This window comes from Patella vulgata, chromosome 7 (genome assembly GCF_932274485.2).
Source record: "Patella vulgata chromosome 7, xgPatVulg1.2, whole genome shotgun sequence".
NCBI classification, from domain to species: domain Eukaryota; kingdom Metazoa; phylum Mollusca; class Gastropoda; family Patellidae; genus Patella; species Patella vulgata.
Window position 1 is genome coordinate 7,595,543 of NC_065885.2, and position 25,507 is coordinate 7,621,049.

The 25,507-nt window shown below is 35.0% G+C and overlaps 2 long non-coding RNA genes across 2 annotated transcripts; both read left to right on the forward strand.

The window, feature by feature from the left end:
• The first annotated feature begins 7,239 nt into the window (after positions 1-7,239).
• LOC126826976 (uncharacterized) lies at positions 7,240-15,078 on the forward strand. The gene is made up of 4 exons (XR_007682505.2): positions 7,240-7,409; positions 11,641-11,770; positions 11,936-12,096; positions 12,726-15,078. It is a non-coding gene; the product is annotated as an uncharacterized LOC126826976 (long non-coding RNA).
• Positions 15,079-17,523: 2,445 nt separating this feature from the next.
• Positions 17,524-24,620, forward strand: LOC126826965 (uncharacterized). The gene is made up of 4 exons (XR_007682492.2): positions 17,524-17,738; positions 21,687-21,825; positions 22,165-22,325; positions 22,904-24,620. It is a non-coding gene; the product is annotated as an uncharacterized LOC126826965 (long non-coding RNA).
• Positions 24,621-25,507: the final 887 nt, after the last annotated feature.

Here is a 25,507-nt window from a genome sequence, read left to right on the forward strand (position 1 = left end):
CCAAGCAGTTTTAAGTGGTACAGATTTCAGCTAATCTAGCCTAGCTGTGGTCTGGCAATTACATAACTCTGTCGGGGGTACGCCACCACTAGAAATGTCTGTCAGAGTGTTTTTGTAATATTTGAAGATGTACGGTACACTGCTGTACCATTTTCATGTGGTACACTTTTGAGCTAATCTAGCTAAAGAATCCATACCCAGTATCGAAGCCCTCACAGCCACCACCAGATACCCGGCAGACTTACATTTTGATGATACCAGATACGCATGCTTTGATACGTTATATGCGAAAATTTTTACACTTTTCAGCTAGGCTAACCTCCCGGGCTCCCGGTCTATAACTGGTGATCTCTCCACGGGCGTTTATTTTCCTTCTGGCTGACTTTAGCGATATCATTAATTTTTAGACTAATAGGTCGGACCCGGAGCAGGCTTCTGCACTGGTCCCTTATCTTTCCAATTTCCGTGAGTATTTCATTGTGTTTCTGTGACCCCACATGTCGGTACCAATTTGACTTCTTTGACGAGGCGAAACCACAGATAATACAGGTATACTTGTCCATTATCTGAGGAAATAAAACATAAATAAGATAAATATAAACAGGTAACAGAAAGGCAGCAATTTAACAAACATAATTCTAGAAATAACGGGGACGTGGTGAAAGCCTACCGGTACGGGAACGAAAACCTAGCCTCAAAGGATAGTCGTCATCAGTGTCTTCGTCATTAGCAATAATACAGTCACCAGAGAGTTCCTGGTCAGATTCCTGCTCCGACACGGCACTGTGATAATCTTCTTCCGGATCTATAATAACTCTCCTCATTTACTCTCTAAGACGATCTACATGTACCACTTTTCGTCGGTAGGATTCTTCGTCCAAAATAACATAAGTTATGTCCGAGATTTTTTTCGTGACACAATACGGACCACTCCAGTGTTTCTGTAACTTGTTCGGAATTCCTTTTTTCACAGGGGAATACAGCCATACAAACGAATCTTCATATAACGGTTCGCGTCCCTGCTTTGGATGGTAATAATTTTTCTGTCTTCTCAATTGTCCTCTTAGGTAATGTCTCGTAAACGAATGCGCCTCTTCCATCGTTTGGCAAAGAGCTCGGCTCCATACTGGGTCTTTTGTAGATTTCATCAGGTGGTAAAACAAACTGGAGGTCAAGAGGTGTATTTACATCAGTCAATTCGGGGTACTGTTTGTAGATTGATGTACTGTAGAACAATAAGCAAACATCACACAGGGCAACACATCCTCCCAGGTATCTCCTTTCTCTTGTACATACGATGACAGCATCGACTTCAGAGTTCTGTTCATTCGTTCGACTTGATCATTCGATTGCAGGCGACAGGGTGTCGTTCTGGTTTGTTTATTCCCAAAAACTTTGTCACATCAGAATGATCTGTCATGGGAGTATAAACGGGAACTTCAACATTTAGACTACTGGTAATCCTCCTTTCATCTTCGTTCTTCTTCACTGCTAAATCAATGGTTTCATCGCTATTATTCACTAAAGGCCTAATGTTCAATTCAGGAATGCCTGTTTCCCGTTCTTGCGTAGGCCTAAACACCCGTTTCTCTATGTAATTTTGTACCAGTTGAAATTACTTTAGACGATAAATTTTCCTTCATAGAGTTATCATCATGCTCCACTTCTTGTGTAACTGAAAGTTCAGCTTTTGACTTCAGCAAAGATTCTTTTTTTGTGCCAAAATTTCAATTTTATAATCCATTTCAGCAGGTGTTTCTTTGTGTCGAGCTTCCAGGCGGGGTTGTTTCATAGCTTGCGAACAATCATTATTTTAAGGTTATATGTAAATACAATAAAACATTTTAACCAGCGGCTGCCAGGCAGGATACGCCCACATTTTCGAGAGATGGATAGAGAATAAGCTAAAAAGAAAGTGATTTTTCGTACAATCAGGGTCCATAATTCAGGAAGTTACGGTCCGATATGCGCGAAAGGAACCGAGATCTTTGAGTTATAAACTTACATTTCAAGTTTCAACAAAATCGGATAAAAATTGTGACCTCTATAGGGTCCACAGCCTTGATATACCATTTTTTTTACGCTATTTGAGAACGAACGGCGGCCATTTTGTCTGTCAGTTTTGGGCCAATTTTCACGAAGTTCGAACTCAGCCATTCTAAGGGTGTAACGGTGATATAATAATACGTTTTTTTTTAAATCGGATAAAAATTATGACCTCTATAGGGTCCACAGGCTAAAAAACGCGTTTTTTCGTACAATCAGGGGCCATAATTCAGGAAGTTACGGTCCGATATGCGCGAATATCAAAAGGAACCACGATCTTTGGGTTATAAACTTATATTTCAAGTTTCAACAAAATCGGATAAAAATTGTGACCTCTATAGGGTCCAAAACCTTGATATACCATATTTTTACGCTATTTGAGAACGAACGGCGGCCATTTTGTCTGTCAGTTTTGGGCCGATTTTCACTAAATTCGAACACACCCGTCCTTAGGGTGTAACGGTGATATAATAATACGTTTTGTTAAATCGGATAAAAAATTATGACCTCTATAGGGTCCATAAGCTACAAACGGAATTTTTCGTACAATCAGGGGCCTTTTAAACGGTCCGATATGCGCAAATATCGAAAGGAACTGAGATCTTTGGGTTATAATCATACATTTCAAGTTTAAACTCAATTGGATAAAAATTGTGACCTCTACAGTGTTCACAAGCTAAAAACGTATATTCCCCACCCCCAATCACAAAATAAAAAAAAGAGCTATTTAAATTTTTTTTACAAGTAACCTTAAAAAGAACTGAGAATATAATAGATATGTACACAATATCCCTACCACATGCTCCCAAAACATACATTTTAAATATGTCTAAATTTAATAACAACCTAACCAAGCACTAAAGACATTAATTATGCACTAAATTGAAATATTTTACGAAGAAATATTCCCCTTTGACAGATTAGGAATTCAAAATTGTCTACAGTATATAAAAGGGAACTAATAGATAAGGTACAGGACAAATAATTATAGATAGATAAAATAAATATAGCATAAAAAAACCATATAAAATGGAGAAATTTGTAAAACAAAAATTGATGAATAAAACCATTTCATATAAAAGTGGCATTAACATTCGAAATGTTCACTAAATCTTTAAACATAAAGGTTGATTTCATCCTACATTAATTATTTTATAATTAATTAATTCCTCTTTAATAATTCAAATTTTCAGGCCAAATTCGTAGTGTTTAGGATTACACTGCAGTCTATATAATGAAACAATATTTAGAGATGGTTTGGTATTTGACATTAAAAACAATAAAAAGTGATTAAAAAGGCAATGGCGACAAATAACTTTTGGGTTTTCACAATAAGATGTATAACAGAATTTGATGACTCTATATATTTAGAATTTAGAGTTGTTTTCTTTCTTTGGTATTAATCTTTACTAAATATATAGATGTACTTCTCCAAGGATGTTCACGTCTCTGAAAAATATAAAGTGATGATTATAGACAAAATGAAGGGCTGGGAGCCATTTTGACCTATGTCACACATAGGTCAAAATAGAAGTGTGGTATAATAATACAGCTTTATGTGAGAGTTATCAGTTATAACATGGTTTATAAACATTGTATTACTATTGAGTATGTAGTGACCTAATGAAAATTGGTGGAGCATGTCAAAAAACCTATGTCTGACTTAGGTCATTATGGCTCTAACTATCTTGTGCTTAGGTTTTTTATTTGCTCTATACTCTCTAGAAAAGAAGGCTTACAGTTGTAATGTGCCAAAACTTAAAAGTATTGCCTTGATGTGATATGATGAACAATTGAAATTATACTGCATATCTGGTATGTTAAATAATTAAATTACAATAGAAATGGTCATAAATTATCGTTCATCTCTGATAATTTGTTCGTTTGTGCTTATAAAACGTATCTATGACAATTAATACAACTAATCAATTAGGTTATAATGGTCCCCAATAGCTTTCTATAGGCACTAGGCCCATGTTTAATACTTCTGGAGATTACAAGGCTCTGTCATGCCAGCCCACTCCGAAATCTTGCAGGTTTAATATAAAATATATCATAAATATTTAATTTCTACTTTTATTATAACAATGGACAAAATAGATACATTTACAACTTTGGAAGTACTTAAATCCATTTTTGATGAAAGTCCAAACACCAGTTCTGACGATGGATCGGATCAGGATGATGTACCGGCTATTATTGATTTCCTTGGTGAGACTACAGAGGATACATTTCAAATCCGTACACTCTCCAAAGATGAAGTGATGTCGATGATAGATATTGATAGTAACAACTGTGAAGTTAAACTATTGCCTGAACACGAACCAGAAAACACGAATAAAGATCCAGATTATTTCCCTGATTCTGGATCTGAATCTTGTTCATCCGACGATCCAGCTCCAAGCACTGATCCAGCACCGTCCACTACTCCAGTACCGCCCACTACTTCAGTATCGTCCACTGATCCAGCACCGTTCATTAATCCAACAGCATCCAAGGGCACAAAGCCACCTAAGGACAATGACGAGATTAGAATGAAGAAATATGGTAAAAAGAGAATACCTATCCAGAAGGTTGGCTAAAAACTAACAGGAAACGCAAAAGACATAGTGGTGAAGAAAACTTCAATGTAAGGGGAAATCTGGTTAAGAAGAAAACTCTTATGCTTAGGCATTGTCGATCAACGAATGGGCGATGAGGCTCATATTATATTTCAGAATTTCTACAGCATGGGAAATCAAACTCTCAAGATCTGTATTTATTCGGACTGATTGACAAGAGTGCTTTTAAACTGAATAAAAAAACCGTTTCTTCACAACAAAACACCTAGAAAGCGTTAGTGTCCTATGAATTATTTTGTCAAATTGATTGATGGAACAAGGCTTAAAATATGCAATGTGTGTCTCCTGTCTGTCCATGGAATTGGTCGCTCTCGCCTTCGGCGCCTTCTTAGTGGCAAGGATGGTATCTCCCCCAAATTGGGACAACACCGGTCATCACACACCGTCTACTAAAACCCCAATACATGTATTGGATAGTATGAGAAAGCACATTCAATCCTTTGAAGCTAGAAAATATCATTATTCGCCTAATGATAACCCTGATAGAAAATACCTTCCGGATAACCTAAATATTAAACGAATGTGGAGACTATTTATAAAAAATAGGGAGCCTGAAAAATTTGAACAGATGTTGAAAGGAGTAGATTATAATAGCGAGAATAAACATTGGTTGTATAGAAGAATCTTCCTGTCTGAGAATAACTTATCATTTGGTTTCCAAAGGACTGGCACCTGTGGAATGTGTGACCTTCTCCAAGCATCAATAGTATCTGCAAAGGATGATAGAGAACGACGGGAATTAGAAGCTGAAAAAGATCACCATCTTTCAGTTGCTAACAATGGCCATGAAGACATGAAAACTGACCGTGAATTGGTCCAAAGCAGTTGGTCGCAAAATGAACCGGGGCGAAATTTTTACATTGTGCCAGCCTGTGCATACAACAGCACGGATATGTATTTGTTTGATTTTCAACAAAATCTTATGATTCCTAACTTCACTCATGGGGATATATATTACAGTCGCCAGCTTAATGTGTTTATTTTGGCATACACGATCACGAGGATGGTATAATATGCATATATGACGAAACAGTGACGAAAAAGGGTGGTTCTGATGATGCTTCATGCCTTTTAAAAGCCTTGAAAATACGTCAAACTGGAGCAAGAAATATGATTTGCTATTCTGATGGGTACGTGGAGGACAGAATAGAAACCATTACATGGTTTGTTTCTTCCAGTACCTCATACAGTTAGGAAAATATGAATCTATTCAGCAAAAGATTTTGCGAATGACCGTGACTGATAAAACAGATGCTGAATGTCAGCCAGGTTGTTACACCAGTAGATTATAGTAACATCCAGAATTCAGCCATCCCCCTTTGAGACCATTGAAATGACTTCAGCAGATTTCTTAGATTTTCAAACACGTTCAATGTCAAGCATAAAACTAACCTTTCGGGATCAACATGGTGGTGACAGTGAAGTTTTCTAAAGTCAGATGGTTTAGTTATGGGGCCACTGAAGAATATAACTTGAAAGATGGACTCAACTACACAGTCTGTCATGAAAATGAAGTTTGGTGCAGATATACATTCGACACCAAAGAAGAATAGAAGAAGGTGAACATTCTCAAAAGATCTGCTTTTGCAAAGGAACTACTGTGTCAAAAATATGCCTCACTAATTCCACTGTCCGCTTCTAAGTGGAAAGATCTGGAAAAGATAATTCCATTTATTACAGACCCCGAGAGGAAAACACTGTTCTTATCTTTACCCCATGATGCAGTGCACCTAGAAAACTTTCAAGATACTGCTGGTAGTGATGATGACTACTGCGATGACAGTGACTGAACTGCTGTGACTCAATCGTTATCATGTACCATAATCAACGAGAATGTTTTAGTTGTTTATTTTCTCCGTTTAAAAGTATTCGTGTTTGTTTAATTTATTTCCGGTTAAAAGATTAAATATGAATGATTAAATCTACTAGTGCCGATATTTTGTGTTGATCTCTATAACACTTATGTTGGTTCCGCGTACTAGATAATGTTATATGACCAGTTGACATCCCCATACAGATTAACCGTGGAAGATGATAAGTATAGAAGATAGTAATGGAAGCTCTTCATGTTATGATGTCTTATTGTGTTACTAAACACTGATATAATATATTATTTAAAGTATTAAGAGTTACGGGGACTATAGGTATATTGGAAAATATCCTTTTTTAAACTTTTCTGAATGTAATGATATCTGCTAAACATTCCATCACCCGTCCAGTTTCACAGTTCTTTCACCGTTTTCGCAACACCCCTGAAAATCGACAGGGTTGTCCTCTTAGGCCCCAATGCTTCACTTAATTTGTAGCGTCTATAACTCAACAAACCAAATCTTGATTGACGAACCGTAGCCATTAAATACTTCTCAGTAGAACAAATCATTGAATATCCAAATGCATTTAAATGAAATTAGTGTGACATGATTTTACTGTGTATTGTCATATACGCTATACAGTAACCTATTTAATGCTCTTTAACAAATTATAGAGTATTTATTGAATACAATAACAGATCACGTGACTCCTTTGTGCAATAATTTAAATTTTAACAACATACAGTGGGCTGAATCGATTAATGTCGGTTTTATTGAATATAACGGTGTAAAAGTTTTGAGAATTTGTTAAAGACTAAATTCGACTAATTCTAGTTCAACTGGATTAATACCTCGCGAGATTTATATTTTGTAATGGCCGTTGAGTTCAATATGACGTATTACCTGCTCTTTTTAATTTCGTTTAAACAAGGTAAAGTGTTGTTTATTCAAAACCTAGTAGTTTCATAATGTTAGGCACTGTTTATTTATAATGTCCGACCAAGTCCTAGTATACTTATAATGTTAGATCCGTGGTATACCTACCTAGTAGATTCTTAATGTTACAGGTATGATAATAAGTGATTGACCTAGTGATATGTGGTCATAACGGCCCTAAACCATAACGGGCAAAATAAACGTTGGTCAGAGCGGGCAAGAGTTTGGTCTAAAAGGCCCAAAAGATATTTTAAAAACGATATATTTTACAAAACAGTATACTTCCTTAATAAAAATCCCAAGATCTACTGGCTATTTATTATTTATTTATAAAAATAGCAATATGGTTTCAACTAATCAACATAATGAATTAAAAGGCTATATTGCCAACCCAGAAATTTTCTTGCTGATTTTCAAAGGAAGCGTGAATGCCAATAAATCAACTGATTGGTTAATCCCAAATATAGTACTTCACACTCTTCTAAGCTATTTCAGATTGGTTATCATTTTGATAATCAGCTATCTAAAGACTTCATGTGTGCCGATATCAAAGACAAACTACTAGCCAGTTATTATTATTAGCTAAGCCCTGATGTCGGGTGAAAATGGTGCCACTATGGTATATTATGCTTCTAACACTGTTTATTTAATAAATATTTACGTATTAATATGAGCTGAAAAAACGTCACAGCTTACATTACTTATATTCATCAACAATAAAAAAATTGTTCTTTAGGATTTATAACTTCATCATAAATTGAAAGGTCTAATTGATATTGTAAATTTGGAGAGAGAGAGAGATTTTCTATGTTGAAGTATGTTTTTTCATTTGCCGACTTTGCTATGTTAGATTGGTGTATATAAATATCATTGTGATGAGAATGAATAACAAATATTACTTGACCAAATCGTTGGACCAGTATGGGCTAAGGCCGTTGTGTCTTTTACCCGTATATTTATATGGTCACAAGTTTGATAATAAGAGGTCAACCTTGTGTTCATCGCTCCGTCCTACTCCACTAATAAAATAAAACCAAGTACGAACAATCCAAACCATAAGACAGAATTCGAAGTCCTAAAAACAAACCATGGGGCCATTGACAAGATTTTCAAGAATCCAAACTATCTGCCCTTCATGAGTTCATTGTTCTCGTAAGTTGATTCTACAAACCAATCAAAAAGCAGTTTACTGTCACCGCAATACAGCAGCTCTCACACTCGATTATGTGAATGTTTGCAAGAGATCTAAGATCAAACAAGTGACATGTACGCAAAAGAATGTCCTAAAATATTTTGACATAGTTTGCAACCACGATTAAGCGATCTCGGTTACTATAACAGGCGAGTTACTTAGTTACTTCCCGTCGTAAATTCGGTTTCGATTTATATAAAATTTATAGAATATTTTAATTGGTCGATAAAAAGTAGCATAATTATCAAGGGCGATAATTTGACTATGTGTCGCCTTCGTGAATGGATCCAGGGTTTAATGGAGGAGAACAGAACATTTTCACTGGGAATATCGAGTAAGCCTTGTTATGTATATTAACTTTCAAACGTGAGCTCAACCCTGAAGCAAGGGCACTTATGTTAAAAGTAGGCTTTATTTCGTTTATATGTGATAACAACACAATCTTTTTACTTTTTATTCACACGCAGTGTGTAGATCACTTATGCATCTAACTGTATGTACAGATAATTCCTGCTTCTTCTAGACATTCGTATGGAAGGAAGCCTATAACTAACATTCATAATTTCCACTTTTCGCCTCTTCAAAACACGAAAGTCGAATAGTAGAAGTTAGAACAAAATGTGAGGCGACAACAGACTATACAAGCCAAAATCAACTCGAAAATAGGAAATTAAGAAATAACTCACTGCTATAATAGTATGGCGGTATATTAGATTCAAAATTCTAACATGCTATCGTCTAATTTCTTACTTCTACTCATGTAATTTCTAACTTCTATTCATGTAATTTCTAACTTCTATTCATGTAATTTCTAAATTAATACAATGTATAATCCAACTTCTTTATTTGTTCAGTGTAAATTTTAATTCTGTTTCATCTTATTTCTATTATTAAGGCGATAAATGTCTAGTCGCTTTACATGTTAAGCATGAACGGCAAACAAATTTAGAATTTTGATACTTCTCCTTTGCAACCATCATTATGACGTCGTTTGGTGTCGCCACCGTGTGGCGATGGGGTTTAACGTCCACTCGACACAATCTAGATTCGGTATTAACATGGTATTAGCACGCGATAACCATTCGGCCACCCCCCCCCCCCCCAAACAACATTGAACGTGACATATATGTATGGTTAAACCCCATTTATTTCATTTATATTTCAAATATAAGCTAAACAGCATTTGTTCTTTTTTTTAGACAAGTGCGGGATTTGGAGAATTTTAATTGATTTTTTTTTTTACAGTTAAGCCAATTAATATTTATATACTGTTGGTCTATATTAACACAGGGTACAATTTTATGGATACACTGGGTACAATTTTATGGATACACAGTTAGTGAGTTTAATACTTAGGGACGTTTCGACGAGGATATCCACGTCTTTATCAAGCAACTCTCTCTCTCTCCAAATTTTAGCACTCCTTCCAACCTGGATCAATTTGAATGAAATTTTCAGCAAATTGCCTTTACATTATGTAGTTTTTAACTATTATAGTGAGAACTGCCAACTCATTATCGAATCTCCCATAATGTATTTTTAACCCTGTCCAGTTTGTTGAAACAACCAGCTAAAAAAAACGATTTTTCGTACAATCTGGGGCCAAAGTCCAGGAAAAGATGATCTAATATGCGCAACTATCGCCAGGAACCAATATCTTTGGGTTATAAACATACTTTTCAAGTTTCATCAAAATCGGATAAATATTGTGACCTGAACGGTCCACTACATTGGTTTTACATACTACTACACTATTTGAGCACGAGATGTGGCCATTTTGTCTGTCACTTTTGGTCCGATTTTCAAGAAATATGAATTCAACCAACATTATGGTGTAACAACGGTGATATAATTTGAACGTTGTTTTAAATCTGATACAATTGCGACATCTAGATAGGAACCTGAAGCTAACAAAGCGATTTTTCGTACAATCAGAGGCCATAATTCAGGAAATCGAAAGGAATCAGGATCTTTGGCAGGTAGACCTATATTTCAAGTCTCAACAAAATCGAATAAAAATTGTGACCTATAGAGTCTCCACAATCAAATTGTTGACGGATGGACAGGGGCGACGACAATATACGTCTACTTAAAAAATGTGGGCGTATAAAAATATGACAGACTGTCTCTTTGATCTGGGATCTCCCCGACAACCACAACTATGTGTTTATTATATTTTATAATGTATATACCATCAATAACAATAACAATTATCATCATACTTTCCCCTAAATTTGAATCTTGAGAAAACTTTCTTGCGGCCTTGGAATTTCCATATTCTGTCGCATATTTTGCAATTTTCGCCCGCAATTCAGGTATATACATATTGTTTTCGGCCTTCAGTTTAACACCGCGTTTAGTTATTGAATCTTTCGATGATTTAGTCGGAGTTAACGCTTCAACAATCTCACTATTTGCGGCAGTAATATTGTCACGCTCCTCAACAGTGCTTGCATTATCGGGATTTGGCAAGCCGAGAATTTCCTCAGTAAAACAATTCACATTTCGTTTCGTTTTAGTTACAAATTTAAACATCGCCATTTTGAAAGTAATAAAAATGTCGCATGCCATGTGTTTTATAGTCGTTCGTCAGTTTGGAGTTAATCAAGGGATTTAATTTAACAATAATTATTTAAAAATTGAGTTTGATAACAGGTATTTAATTTTCTTTGATCTGTTGAATACAGACTCAAAGCCATAATCCTCAATAGTTGTTTATTTACTGTTACTAATGATCACCAATCAACCGATGTTTTGAGGAGCCGACTGTCACCTCAAAATTAACAATCTACCACATTTTATAGACAAATTTACTAAAATAAATTATTTAAATTCGCAAAAATTTCATGTCGCAATAATTTTTTCCCCACTATAGAAATTCGCAATAATTTCATGTCGCAATTATGTTTCACCACCCCAACTCGCAATAATTTCATGTCGCAAATATTTCATGTTTTACAGTATATGCATTAAAAGATGGTGAAAATGTAGAGTATTTATAAATTTAATTTGTATTGAATGTTTTTTTTTCAAGTTATTGCAGGGGACCTTTGTGGCTATGAAATAGGTGACTATTATAAATACACAGACAACAGGTATTGTCCTAATGGATGTTGTACTATCGGCAGTGACGCCACCTTTAACAACGTATGCTGCGATAACAGGTAACACGATTTTCAGAAACGTGTCAATTGTTTGGTCTTTTTGTGTTGAATTAAATAATGAGTATTGGTTTAGTTATCTACCTTGATGGACAAGTGTAATAATTTTAAGACTAAATCATTTCATTTTCTGTTTTAAAGTGTGAAATACAGATATTTGTTTTTCAGTATTTCTATCAGTATCATCATAGGAATAGTAATAGGTGTAGTTGCATTAGTTATCACTACCATAGTGGTGATAGTCATTATTGTATGCTGTTGCAGTAAACGACAATCAGCAACCCAGGGTCATGTTTTTGCAGCCCCAAACAAAGCTGTGGTATTTTCTAGTAAGTATTCACTAATACTTACAATTATTTTAGATATACGAATAAGTTTTATGTGATAGTGTACAAACATATGAATTCATCCATATCCTTCGTTTTGGTGAACCCATAGACTGACATTTAATTCGGATCTAGATAACCACCATTGATAATATTGACCGAATTATTAAGAAAAGGTCACAGTTTATATTATTCCTACATGCCATTCAGCCACAAACTGAAATAGGGTTTATCGCCCGACCTTTCTGCACCGACTGGGCTAATGAAAACGGGGGAACACCATAATATGTGCTATGAAGGACACTTTGATCGGATTGCCAAGTGTTCGTTTACATTCACGCCAACGTGTACACGGTTTTCCGTTCGATCCATACGACTGGACGCTAACTTGCACCCACTGGCAAGGGGAAGTCACGCTGCATAGTGAGCCAGCGCCTTACTTACCGAGCCATTGCGACTGTCGCTACAGCCATACACGGGATCATGTCAGCTAAGATTAATGGTTATATGAGACACTGACCCCTTCATCTCTATGGGTAGCTGTCTGTTTAATTAAAACATAACATACTCTCATATCAGTTATTTAAAAATGTAAACAATATTAATTAGAATTGTATCTTTCTATCTTACAGATACTACTCATACAAGTAACATGTATCCAGGAGTTAGTTATCCTCCACCAAACGCTTTTACCCCTCCACATGGAACAAATAACTCATCGTCGTCTCCAAGTGGACATTCCGCTAATCCACCATCTTATGATACAGTTACCTCCCCTGGACAAGATAGCAAGGGTTTCGATACACATGTCAACAGTAATTAGTTATGATTTAGAATTGTTATTAACTGTATATAGATAGAGTTACTATTTTTGATATTTTTTAATTATTTTCCGTTGAAATAGAATTTAAGAAGTCTTGCCTAGGTGAGTTACCTCACCTAAAAAAATAGCAAGGGCTTCGCTACACATGTCAACATGAATTAGTTATGATTTAGAGTTGTTACTCACTTTATATAAATGGAGTTCTTATCTTTGATATTTTTTCTAATATTTCGTTTGTATAGAATTTAAGAAGTCTTCCCAGATACATTAATGCGCAGAGACATTCATCCTCTGTAGTCGTGTGAAGCTACTTTTCTCACAAAAATACACACCATAAGTTTTCATTTTCTGTTCACTTGAGGAAACAAATAACTCATCGTCGTCTCCAAGTGTACATTCCGCTAATCCACCATCTTATGATACAGTTACCTCCCCTGGACAAGATAGCAAGGGCTTCGCTACACATGTCAACATGAATTAGTTATGATTTAGAGTTGTTACTCACTTTATATAAATGGAGTTCTTATCTTTGATATTTTTTCTAATATTTCGTTGGTATAGAATTTAAGAAGTCTTCCCAGATACATTAATGCGCAGAGACATTCATCCTCTGTAGTCGTGTGAAGCTACTTTTCTCACAAAAATACACACCATAAGTTTTCATTTTCTGTTCACTTGAGGAAACAAATTGGACGAATTCCATGCGAAGCAACATTATGAGTCGTAACTATAAGACCAGGTAAACTATAGGCTATTGAATTTACATTACGACATTAAACTTACAAACATATCCATGGGTATTAAAGAATACACTGTGATATATTAAATAATACACCAAGGAATTCGAGTAGCTACTGTAAATTTTTATGCAATTGTTTTGTTTTTTTTATACAAATGTAGGTAGATAGGCCTATCATTTAAATAATAGGCCTATCATTTACTAGAATTGATATTTGTTGTTTATTTCTTACTATGTCTGTGTGGTTTATCGTGTCCGCAGGTTTGTCTTTTTGGTTTAGTTTTGCCTGTATTGCGGTGCACCTGCATTTCCAATCCAAGTCCCTAGGCAGCTTTTTAAACAACTGTTTTGTCTATAAGTATCATTTCTACAAATATTTATTAAACTATTTGCAAGTTGAAATTTGCGATTCAAAAACATACACAAAAGACCACAAGCTGTGCACACAATCTTGTAGTGGGGGAATAATTCTAACGTATTTTGTTTATGTTTTTGAATCGCAAAATTCTGCTTGAAAATAGTCTTGGATTTTTCTAAAGGTGTATCATTCAAGGAAGAATTACAATGAAAAATAGAAGACCGTAGAACAGAGGTGAGGTAGAGCATTATTTGCATTTTCTTTGCATGTTAATAAGGGCGGACAGGAACGATCAGAGGAATTCACGATTCTTTACATAATATTATTTTCTTACAACGACCTTATATGTGGCACACTGAAATAACAATCTGTTATATATTCTATTGTGACTTGTATACATATTGAAATTGTTATATATATATATATATATATATCATAGTATAAAATATAAAAATAACACCGATTTGCTTTTATATTTTATACTATGATATATGATACTGTACATTAGAACAACAACTCACTACAGCTATATATATATATATATATATATATTTTGTTTATCTTTTTTTTTATTATTTCATAATAACCCATGTTGACTATAAGTAAAATAAGTAAAAAAAAATATCAATCTTGTAAACTGGTTTTCTAGAGGTCCAGATGAGCTATACCATAAAGAGAGAGAGAGAGAGAGAGAGAAATGGGGTTTAACGTCCACTCGACACAAACTAGGTCATTTCGGGACTAACATATGGTTCAATTTTATTTTCATAATTCGCTTGCGCGTAGGGGTCTTTAGCAGTTGGAGGAAACTGGAGGACCCGGATAAAACCCACGAAGTTGGACAGGCGACCCTACTCCTTGTCACGTACAGCTATACCATAAACAAAATCAATTACCATATATGTCTTTAAGCTGTATTATACAAGATTTAGATGCAGAGCTGACCGTTCTTGCTATTTAATAGTAATTCAGACATAGACAATGTAAAATTAATATATTCAACATATATTAAAATTACTTTATTCTGAACGACGTAATCACTGATGTTTTAGCACCACTAAGACAGGACACCGCGCCGTCTAGCACTGCCGGTAAATACGAAGACATTGACAAGGGGACACCACTTGTCCAGCAACACTGACAAAGGGACAACCAAAATGCATTCATTGAATCTTCCAATAATTTTAGTTTATAGAAATTAACATTGTATGATAATAACAGCCAAATTATGTACATCATAAATCGATTATCCTTGAAGCTCAACATTGTAAAAAACCTAGATTGCTTTCCTATAACAACTTTATTTTTAACACCTGAGCGTAGCTTTAACTATAACCTTTGTTGCACGGAAAACGATGAAAAGGTAAAAGGTGTGCTAATATTTTGATTTGTTTTGTGGGGTGGCAATACTGTTATACTATGCAATAGTATAAAACATAAATCCAAAATAGAGATAATAAGTTTAACAGATTATCAATGCGTATCCTCATAGTATTAAATTTATGTTGTTGCTGTAGGCGAAAACAGGTCAAGGTCAAGTTGTAACAACTCTGAGCACGACTGTTGTATATTCTATTAAGTATTTACTAACACTTGCATGTGCAGAGACGTTGTAGCTCAGTGTGTAAGAAGCCTGACTTGTGTATATCATTTGAGACCTAAAATTTAATATTGTATTTGAATCTATGTCAGTATTTTATATTTTTTTCATTCTTTCCTTATCTTTGACAGTCAATTTTAACACCATGATGTAAAGTTTAATATTGACATAAAAGAGCCATTTAAATGTTTTTACTCATTACTTGTATTATTCATTCATATATAAATAATGCAATTAAATTAACATTTTTAAGATATCTTGTATAACGTATTGGACGTTAAATTTGTAAAAACAACAACACCATTCTCTGTAGTCATGTGCAGTAATTTAAAGAACAATGCTCCCTATTCCTGAAATATACAAGAAGTGTTAAACATACATTATGCTAGAGCTAAATCTGCCTATTGCAGGTGTTTATTAGGCCTTAACTGTTATATAAACTATTAATTAGACATTTATTAACAAAACAAGACCATAATTAACTCTCGATGGCATCGGATACTCGAGATTTTAACTAGACTAGAACGGTTCGCCATTTAAAAATGGGAAAGCGAGGCTAAGTCTCGAATATACCAGTGCCCTGGTTACAAGTCACACATCTGGTCAAAACTACAAATAGTGATAACTTGGCTCAGAATGAAGTAATTTGGATGAAATTTTCAATATTTTCATTTTACATTATCTGTTTTGAGCTATTATAGCAAGAATGGTCAGCTCTTTATCTAAATCTAACATAATGTATCTTTAATAGTTACGGGATCTGGGAATAGACGAACCTCTTTACTTAGGTAACTCCATCCGTTAAGCAATAGGCATAGGACCAGTGCTGGGTTTAATGAAGGAGTGTCTAAGGCTATTCAACTATGAGGCCCCTCCCAATCCCGCAGGACTAGAGGACGATGAAAATGTGTTTTAAACAAAACTGGGCAAGGCCGAGAAAGATGACGGGTATTGCAAACTACACTGCGTGTTCGACAGTGTCTAAAAAAGTATATAACTTGACCAGAGCCGCCTATATCGTGTTGCACTAGGCTTCGTGCAGTCTGTCAAGCCTATCTGGTAAATCCTAGATCGTGTTTCCCTAAGCTTCTATCTGACAAGCCTATAGGTAAACCCGGCACTGATAGTTCCCTTGGTTGGAGGACCCCTAGATCTCGAGGTCATGCCTATAGGTAAGCATTGCGGTCATGGGAGGATGAATCCTATTGGTAATCATCATTCTGCGAAATTTTGTTATGTTAGCCTAATGTCCTTTAACGGAATTGCTCAAGCTTTTAAACAGACATCAGACATCATGAAGTTATCCTTATTATATGTGGCCAACATACCAGTTTTTCTTTCGGATAAGCTGCAGTCGAAACATTGCTGCGGCGTCAGCATATTTCCATGCTGTGAGTGACTGTTTAGGTAAGGACCACAGATCACTGCCCTGGAGCCCATCTGCCTTGCTTGTATTTTTTTTTATCTGATAGACACGAAAAAACATAGTCATCTCCAGGAGACGATATGCATATCATATGAGTCTTTAGTTACATTTTTCCCGAAACGGTATGAACACTTTTTTAAAACTTTTCTGAATGTACTGCCATCTGCTAAACATTCCATCACCCGTCCAGTTTCATAGTTCGTTCCCCGTTTTCGCAACACCCCCGAAAATCGACAGGATTGTCCTCTCAGGCCCCAATGCGTCACACTTTATTTGTAGCGTGTATGACTCAATAAACCAACTGTTGATTCACGGACCATACTTCCTTCTTAATACAACAAGTCATTGAATAAATATCCAATGATAGGCATTTAAATGAAAGGGGTGTGACATGTATTTACTGTGTATTGTCATATCCGCTATACAGTAACCTATTTAATGCCCTTTAACAAAGAGTATTTATTGAATACAATAACATATCACACGACTCCTTTATGCAATAAGAACATACAGTGGGCTGAACCGAATAATGTAGGTTTTATTGAATACAACGGTGTAGCCATTTTGAAAGTTTGTTAAAGACTAAATTCGACTAATTCTACTTCAACTGGATTAATACCTTGCGAGATCAGTATTTTGTAATGGCCGATGTGTTCAATATGACGTTTTACCTGCTCTTTTTAATGTCGTTTATACAAGGTAAAGTGTTGTTTATTCAAAACCTAGTAGTTTCACAATGTTAGTCATTGTATATTTATAATGTCCGACCACGTCCTAGTATACTTATAATGTTAGATCAATGGTAGACCTAGTAGATTTATAATGGTAGACCTATCTATTAGATTCTTAATGTTACAGGTATGATAATAAGTGATTGACCTAGTGATATGTGGTCATAACGGCCCTAAACCATAACGGGCAAAATTAACATTGTTCAAAACGGGCAAGAGTGTGGTCAAAAAGGGCCAAAAGATAATTTAAAAACTATATATTTTACAAAACAGTAATACTTCCTTGTAACCTGGACGGGAAAACTTCCTTTGTTCTTTTCGTTGAATAAGCAGATTGTTTTCCCTCTAGTAGAGTGGGTGGAGCTTAACCGTGCAATAACTAGACATGTTCAATATTATGGAACTCTTTAGTTTTAGTAGAAATCATATAGAGAAGTGGGATAGGGTTTTATGTGCAATAACAACAAGCATGTTGAGCAGGTGTCATTATTCGTTAACAGGTTTAACATCGCAGCCTACGGCCTCAATGTTTAAACCTGTTAACTCATGAGAGTCGTGCTATAAATATAACTTAATAAAAATCCCTAGATCTACTGGCTATTTATTATCCATTTAATAAAAATAACAATATGGTTTCAACTAATCAACATAATGAATTAAATGCCCATTGCCAACCAGGAAAATTACATGCCCATTTTCTAAGGAAGAGAAAGTACTAATAAATCAACTGATTTGTTAATCCCAAATTTAGTACTCCAAAATCTTCTAAGCTATTTGGGATTGATTATCATTGTGATACTCAGCTATCTGAAGACTTCATGTGTGCCGATATCAAAGACAAACTACTAGCCAGTTATTATTATTAGCCAAGCCCTGCTGTCGGGTAAAATGGTGCCACTATGGTATATTATGCTTCTAACACTACTTATTCAATACATATTTTATTCAATACACAGTTACGTATTAATATGAGCTGAAAAACGCCAGAGCTTACATTACATAAATTCATCAACAATAAAAAAATTGTTCTTTAGGATTTATAACTTCATCATAAATTGAAGGTCTAATTGATATTGAAAATTTAGATAGAGAGAGATTCTATATGTTGAAGTATGTCTTTTTCATTTCCAGACATTGCTATGTTAGATTGATGTAAATAAATATCATTGTATAATGAGAATGAATAACAAATATTATATAAACCATTTTGAAATTTAATAGGCCGTATTTACCAAATTGTTTGATCGTTTTGACCAAATCTTTGGACCAGTATGGGTTAAGGCCGTTCTGTCTATAACCCGTATATTTATTTGGTCACAAGTTTGATAATAAGCGGTCAACCTTGTGTTCCTCGTTCCGTCCTACTCCACTAAACCATGGGACCATTGACCAGATTTTCAAGAATTCAATTTATCTGCCCTTCGTCAGTTCATTAGTCACGTAAGTTGATTCTACAAACCAATCAAAAAGCAGTTTACATACCAGTCTTAGCGTCATTGTTTACCATCACCGCAATACAGCAGCTTTAACACTCGATTATTTGAATGTTTGCAAGAGATCTAAGATCAAACAAGTGACATGCACGCAAAAGGATGTCCTAAAATATTTTGACTAAAGTTTGCAATCACGATTAAGTGATCTCAGTTATTATAAAAAGCGAGTTACTCCCCGTCATCAATTCGGTTTCGATTTATATAAAATTTATAGAATAATTTGATTGGGCGATAAAAAGTAGCATAATTATCAAGGGCGATAATTTGACTATGTGTCGCCTCCGTGAATGGGTCTAAGGTTTAGTGGAGGAGAACGGAACATTTGCACTGGCAATATCGATTAATCCTTGTTATGCATATTAAAGATAGATTATGGGAGATTAGATAAAGAGTTGACAGTTCTCACTATAATAGTTAAAAACTAGATAATGTAAAAGGCAATTTGCTGAAAACTTCATTCAAATTGATCCACTATGAACCGAGAACAAGGCGATTGAATTTCGTTCTAGCCTTGATCACCATTACTAAAGTCAGTACGATAAACAGCATAGTCTCGATTATCCATTTAATCGTTAAATCGTGAAGGAAAGTTATGCAGTAAATCGGCTCACAATCCACTAAATATAGCAGACTTGCGATGCCATATAGAGTTGATTATGGTCTGGATAGGTTAATTAATGTCTAATTAATAATTTAGATAACATTTCAGGCCTAAATAAAGACCTACAATAGACAGATTTAGCTCTTGCATAATATATGTTTAAAGCTGAACTCCGATTACAAAATTACAGAAATAATTAAATAAAAAAAACGGTAAAGCTCTAAACGACTGCCATACTTGTTTTCAATTTGTAGAACAACAATGGCGATCGCTTTGGGCAAACAAACTCATAGTCAGGCCACACCCACTTCCAGTAAACGCCGTATCAAGCAAGGTATCCACATCCGGTTACCTGTCAACTAACAATTACCTCTTGATTGATTGATGTTTTTTCACTATCAGCTCACAGAAAATGTTATTGCTACACAACTGTTATGTCTGATGTAACCGGATGTGGTCGCCTTGCTTGATACGACGTTTACTGAAAGTGGGTGTGGCCTGTCTATGTGTTTGTTTGCCCAAAAGCGATCGCCCTTGTTGTTCTACAAATTGAAAACAAGTATGGCGGTTGTTTTGGACGTTACCTTTTTTTTTATTTTATTATATCTGTAGTTTTGTAATCGGAGTTCAGCTTTAACTTTCAAATGTGAGCTCAACCCTAAAGCAAGGGCACTTATGTTAAAAGTAGGCTTTATTTCGTTTATATGTGAACACATCACAATATTTTTACCCTTTTATTTACACCCAGTGTGTAGATCACTCATTCATCTAACTGTGTGTACAACTTAATAATTCCTGCTAGTAAACGCGTCAAACAAGATATTCGGGTGGTACTAACATGGATTGGGTAATACAAGGTGGACGTGTTGTGTCCTTCCGAGGTGGACAGTACAGACCAATTATAGTTATAATGATACACATAGTATAGTGGCCGTACACTCTTGGAGACACGAGGATAATTCAGTCCAGAACGAACTCTATATTCACGAAGCAATTGCCCGCGAAATCTCTCTCTAGTCAATGCTATACTTTATTGGAGCGAAAATTTGGATTTTTTATCGTCCTATTAAAGTGTTGAAAGTCTTAACCCTGTCCAGTTTGTTGAAACAACCAGCTGTGCTAGGCTAGATAACGCCCACATTTTGCAATTAAGGATGGATAAAGAAGAAGCTAAAAAAAAGGGATTTTTCGTACAATCTGGGGCCCAAATCCAGGAAATGATGATATAATATGCGCGAATATCGCCAGGAACCAAGATCATTGGGATTAAACATACTTTTCAAGTTTCATCAAAATCGGATAAATATTGTGACCTGTAGAGGGTTCACAACTTTGGTATTACATACTTTTACACTATTTGCGTACGAGGGGTGGCCATTTTGTCCGTCAGTTTTGGTCCGATTTTCAAGAAATATGAACTCAACCAACATTATGGTGTAACAGTGATATAATTTGAACGTTGTTTTAAATCTTATAAAAATTGCGACATCTAGATAGGAACCTCGGGCTAACAAAGCGACTTTTCGTACAATCAGAGGCCATAATACAGGAAATCGAAAGGGACCGAGATCTTTGGGAGGTAGACCTATAGTTCAAGTCTCTTCAAACTCGGATAAAAATTGTAACTTATTGAGTCTCCCCAATCAAATTGTTGACGGACGGACAAGGGCGACGACAATATGTGTCCACATAAAAATGTGGGCGTTTAAAAATATGACGTAATATGACAGGCTGTCTCTTTGTATTAAACTATATGTATTAAAAGATGGTGAAAATATAGAGTATTTACAAATTTAATTTGTTTTGTTTGTTTTATTTCAAGTTATTACAGCCGAGTTTTGTACCTATTATTATGACTATTATATCAACTCAGACACCCGGTATTGCTCTAATGGATGTTGTATTTCCGGCAACAGCGCCACCTATAACAACGTATGCTGCCCTGACTATGCTACTAGCAGGTAACATGATTTTCAGAAACATGTCGATTTTTTGGTCTTTTTGTGTTGAATTAAATAATGAGTAATGAGTTATCTCCCTTGATGGACAAGTAATAATTTTAGAGAGAGAGAGAGAGATATGGGGTTTAGCGTCCACTCGACACAAACTAGGTCATTTCGGGACTAACACATGGTTCAGGGTTTTTTTTTGTATAATTCGCTTGCGCGTAGGGGTCTTTAGCAGTGGGAGGAAACCGGAAGACACGGGGAAAACCCACGAGGTTGGAAAGGCAATAATTTTAGAATACATCAATATCATTTTCTGTTTTAAAGCGTGAAATAAATATATTTGTTTTTCAGTTCTAATGTCGGCGTCATCGTAGGAATAGTAGTAGGTGTAGCGGTATTAATTATCACTGTCATAGTGGTGATAGTTATTATAGTATGCTGTTGTTGTAAACGACAATCAGCAACACAGGGTCATGTTTTTGCAGCCCCAAACACAGCTGTGGTATTTTCTAGTAAGTATTCACAAACACTTAACCATTCTTTTAGATATACGAATAAGTTTTATGTGATAGTGTACAAACATATGAATTCATCCATATCCTTCGTTTTGGTGAACCCATAGAGGGACATTTAATTCGGAACTAGATAATATTGACCAAATTATTAAGAAAAGATCACAGTTTATATTATTCCCACATGCCATTCCCACACAACATGAAATCGGGTTTAACGCCCGACCTTTCTGGGCTAATGAAGGCGGAGGAAACACCATACTATGTGCTATGAAGGACACTTTGATCGGATTGCCAAGTGTTCGTTTACATACGACTGGACGCTAACTTGCACCCACTGGCAAGGGGAAGCCACGCTGCATAGTGAGCCAGTGCCTTACTTACCGAGCCATTGCGACTGTCACTACAGCCATACACGGAATCATGTCGGCTAAGATTAATGGTTATATCAGACACTGATCCCTCCATCTCTATGGATAGCTTCCTGTTTAATTAAAACATGACATAGTCTCATAATATCAGTTATTTAAAAATGTACACAATGCTAATTATTTAGAACTGTATCTTTTATCTTACAGATACTACCCAAACAAGTAACATGTATCCAGGAGTTGGTTATCCTCCACCAAACGCTTTTACCCCTCCACATGGAACAAATAACTCATCGTCGCCTTCAGGTGGACATTTCGCTAATCCACCATCTTATGATACAGTTACCTCCCCTGGACAAGATAGCAAGGGTTTCGATACACATGTCAACATGAATTAGTTATGATTTAGAATTGTTATTAACTGTATATAGATAGAGTTACTATTTTTCATATTTTTTAATTATTTTCCGTTGAAATAGAATTTAAGAAGTCTTGCCAAATACATTATTGCACAGAGACCCACCATCGTACGATACAGTTACCTCCCTTGGACAAGATAGCAAGGGCTTCGATACCCATGTCAACATAAAATAGTTATGATTTAGAGTTGTTATTAACTTATATAGATAGTTACTATTTTTGTTAAATTTGTTTTATTTTCCGGAAAAATATAAAATTTAAGAAGTCTTGCCAGATACATTATTGCACAGCGACCTTCATCCGCTTTCCCCCCATTTCCGAGAGAATCAACATTATAAGCTGTAACTATAAGACCAGGTGAACTATAGGCTATAGAATTTATATTATGACATTAAATTTACAAACATAACAATGTTTATTACAAAATACACTGTGATTTATTAAAGAATACAATCAGGAATCTGGATAGCTACTGTAAATATTTATGCAATTGTTGATTTTTTTAAAAACAAAAGTAGATAGATAGGGGTATCATTCATTTGTTGTTTATTTCTTACTATGTATGTAGTTTGTCTTATATGTGGTATACTAAAATAACAATCTGTTTTATAATATGCCCTGTATCATCGTGATACATATTGAAAGTGTTTATATATATTTTGATTATTTTTTTGTACTTTTTTTTATTATGTAATAATCAGGATATATTATCGATGTTGACTATAGCAAGTCATTTGTGTTGCCTTGTAATATATATTCGATGTTGACTATATCAAGTCATTTGTGTTGCCTTGTAATTATAGTAAAATAAATAAATACAAATCTAGTGACTTGGTATCCTAGAGATCAAGAAGACCTATACCCTATTTTAAAGTCCGTAACTCAATATCATCCAAAATCTTCGACATTGAAAACACGAATTTTTTTGCAATTTAAATCAGCATTGGTGTTGTGATCTTACCTGGAAAAGATGGGCTTCTCATATCCAATATTTAAGACAAAATAAACATTTTACCATTGGTACACGAATCGTGTACCATAATGCGTTTCAGCGCCATTTGTAACAAGGTGCTCAAAGAATGGGGTTAGACATATTCCACAAGTCATGTCAAACGGTGATATCATATTCTTATTTGGAGAGCATGCGCAATAAATAATATCGGTGTTGACTGGAATAACCAGACTCTAGAAACTGACTTGCGGTTGAGACTTCTGGCGTATTTCGCCGAACATAACTAATGACAATTCACAGTAAAACGGACACGATTGAATGTAAAACAGTTTATATAAATTCATATTACATTATTATGTGTGTTGCGACTCATTTGTGCCAATTTCTAGGTCGAAAATATTAGCGATTTAGCTCCTTTAAATCAATTACCAAAATCAATTACATTACGTAAGATTTAGATAAAGAGCTGACCGTTCTTGCTATAATAGATCAAAAATAGATAATGTAAAATAAATATATTGAATAATTCATTAAAATTACTTTATCACTGTTTTGAGTTTTTAAAAGATGTGGCATTGATTGTTTATTATCGTAACAACAGTGATTGTTAATCGCGATTGGACCTCCTTTCTCCATTTTTAAATTAAATCATTAAATGGTCGAAGAGTTCTAATCTACTTGAAGTCGGAATCATCCGATTCCTAGATCGTTGATTAGGGACCTGTCATGTTAATAGGTGTTTAAGTATTAGTTTATACAATTTAAAGCAAAAATAAAGACCTGCAATACATTTAGAACCAGCAGTGTAAGTTGTGCATCAATGCTAAATTTACAAAATGCCAATATGCTGAGCGTCACATAACTTCATGTTCTGGCTTGGTAGCAATTTCCGACATGAAACATCCAAATTGCCCAGATGGATAAGTAAACCACGACATTCAATGCAGAAGATCAAGTAGATTATATGGGTTTCTGTGGCAGAACCAAAACATTAATAATTCCCAGAAAGGACCGAAAATGAAACCGACAGTATTCTGATTTATAATTCTTTCCTTTTGGCGTTTTCTGTAATTCCAGATTTTGTAGCTTGATAGTGTCACATATCAATGCTTAAAACTCTCTACGCTACCGCTCAATTTTGACTACTATAAAAACATCGTATGCTATACCACTTCTGTGTCCATATGATCAACTCTATTCAACAATAAATCTCAATGTAGGCACATTGGAGGAAATAACATTTCGAAAAAAATATTTTTGTAAAATGCATTAAAACAAATAACGAATAAAATAGCTTATGTTGTAGTTGAAAATAGAGATCATCATATTTTGAGCGGGTGAAAAAAGTATATTTTCATCAATGTGTCTGAAATTATAGCTTAAGACTATTAGCAATTTTATATTCAGTTTATCTTTTATTTTCCTGAAAGGAGAAGCCA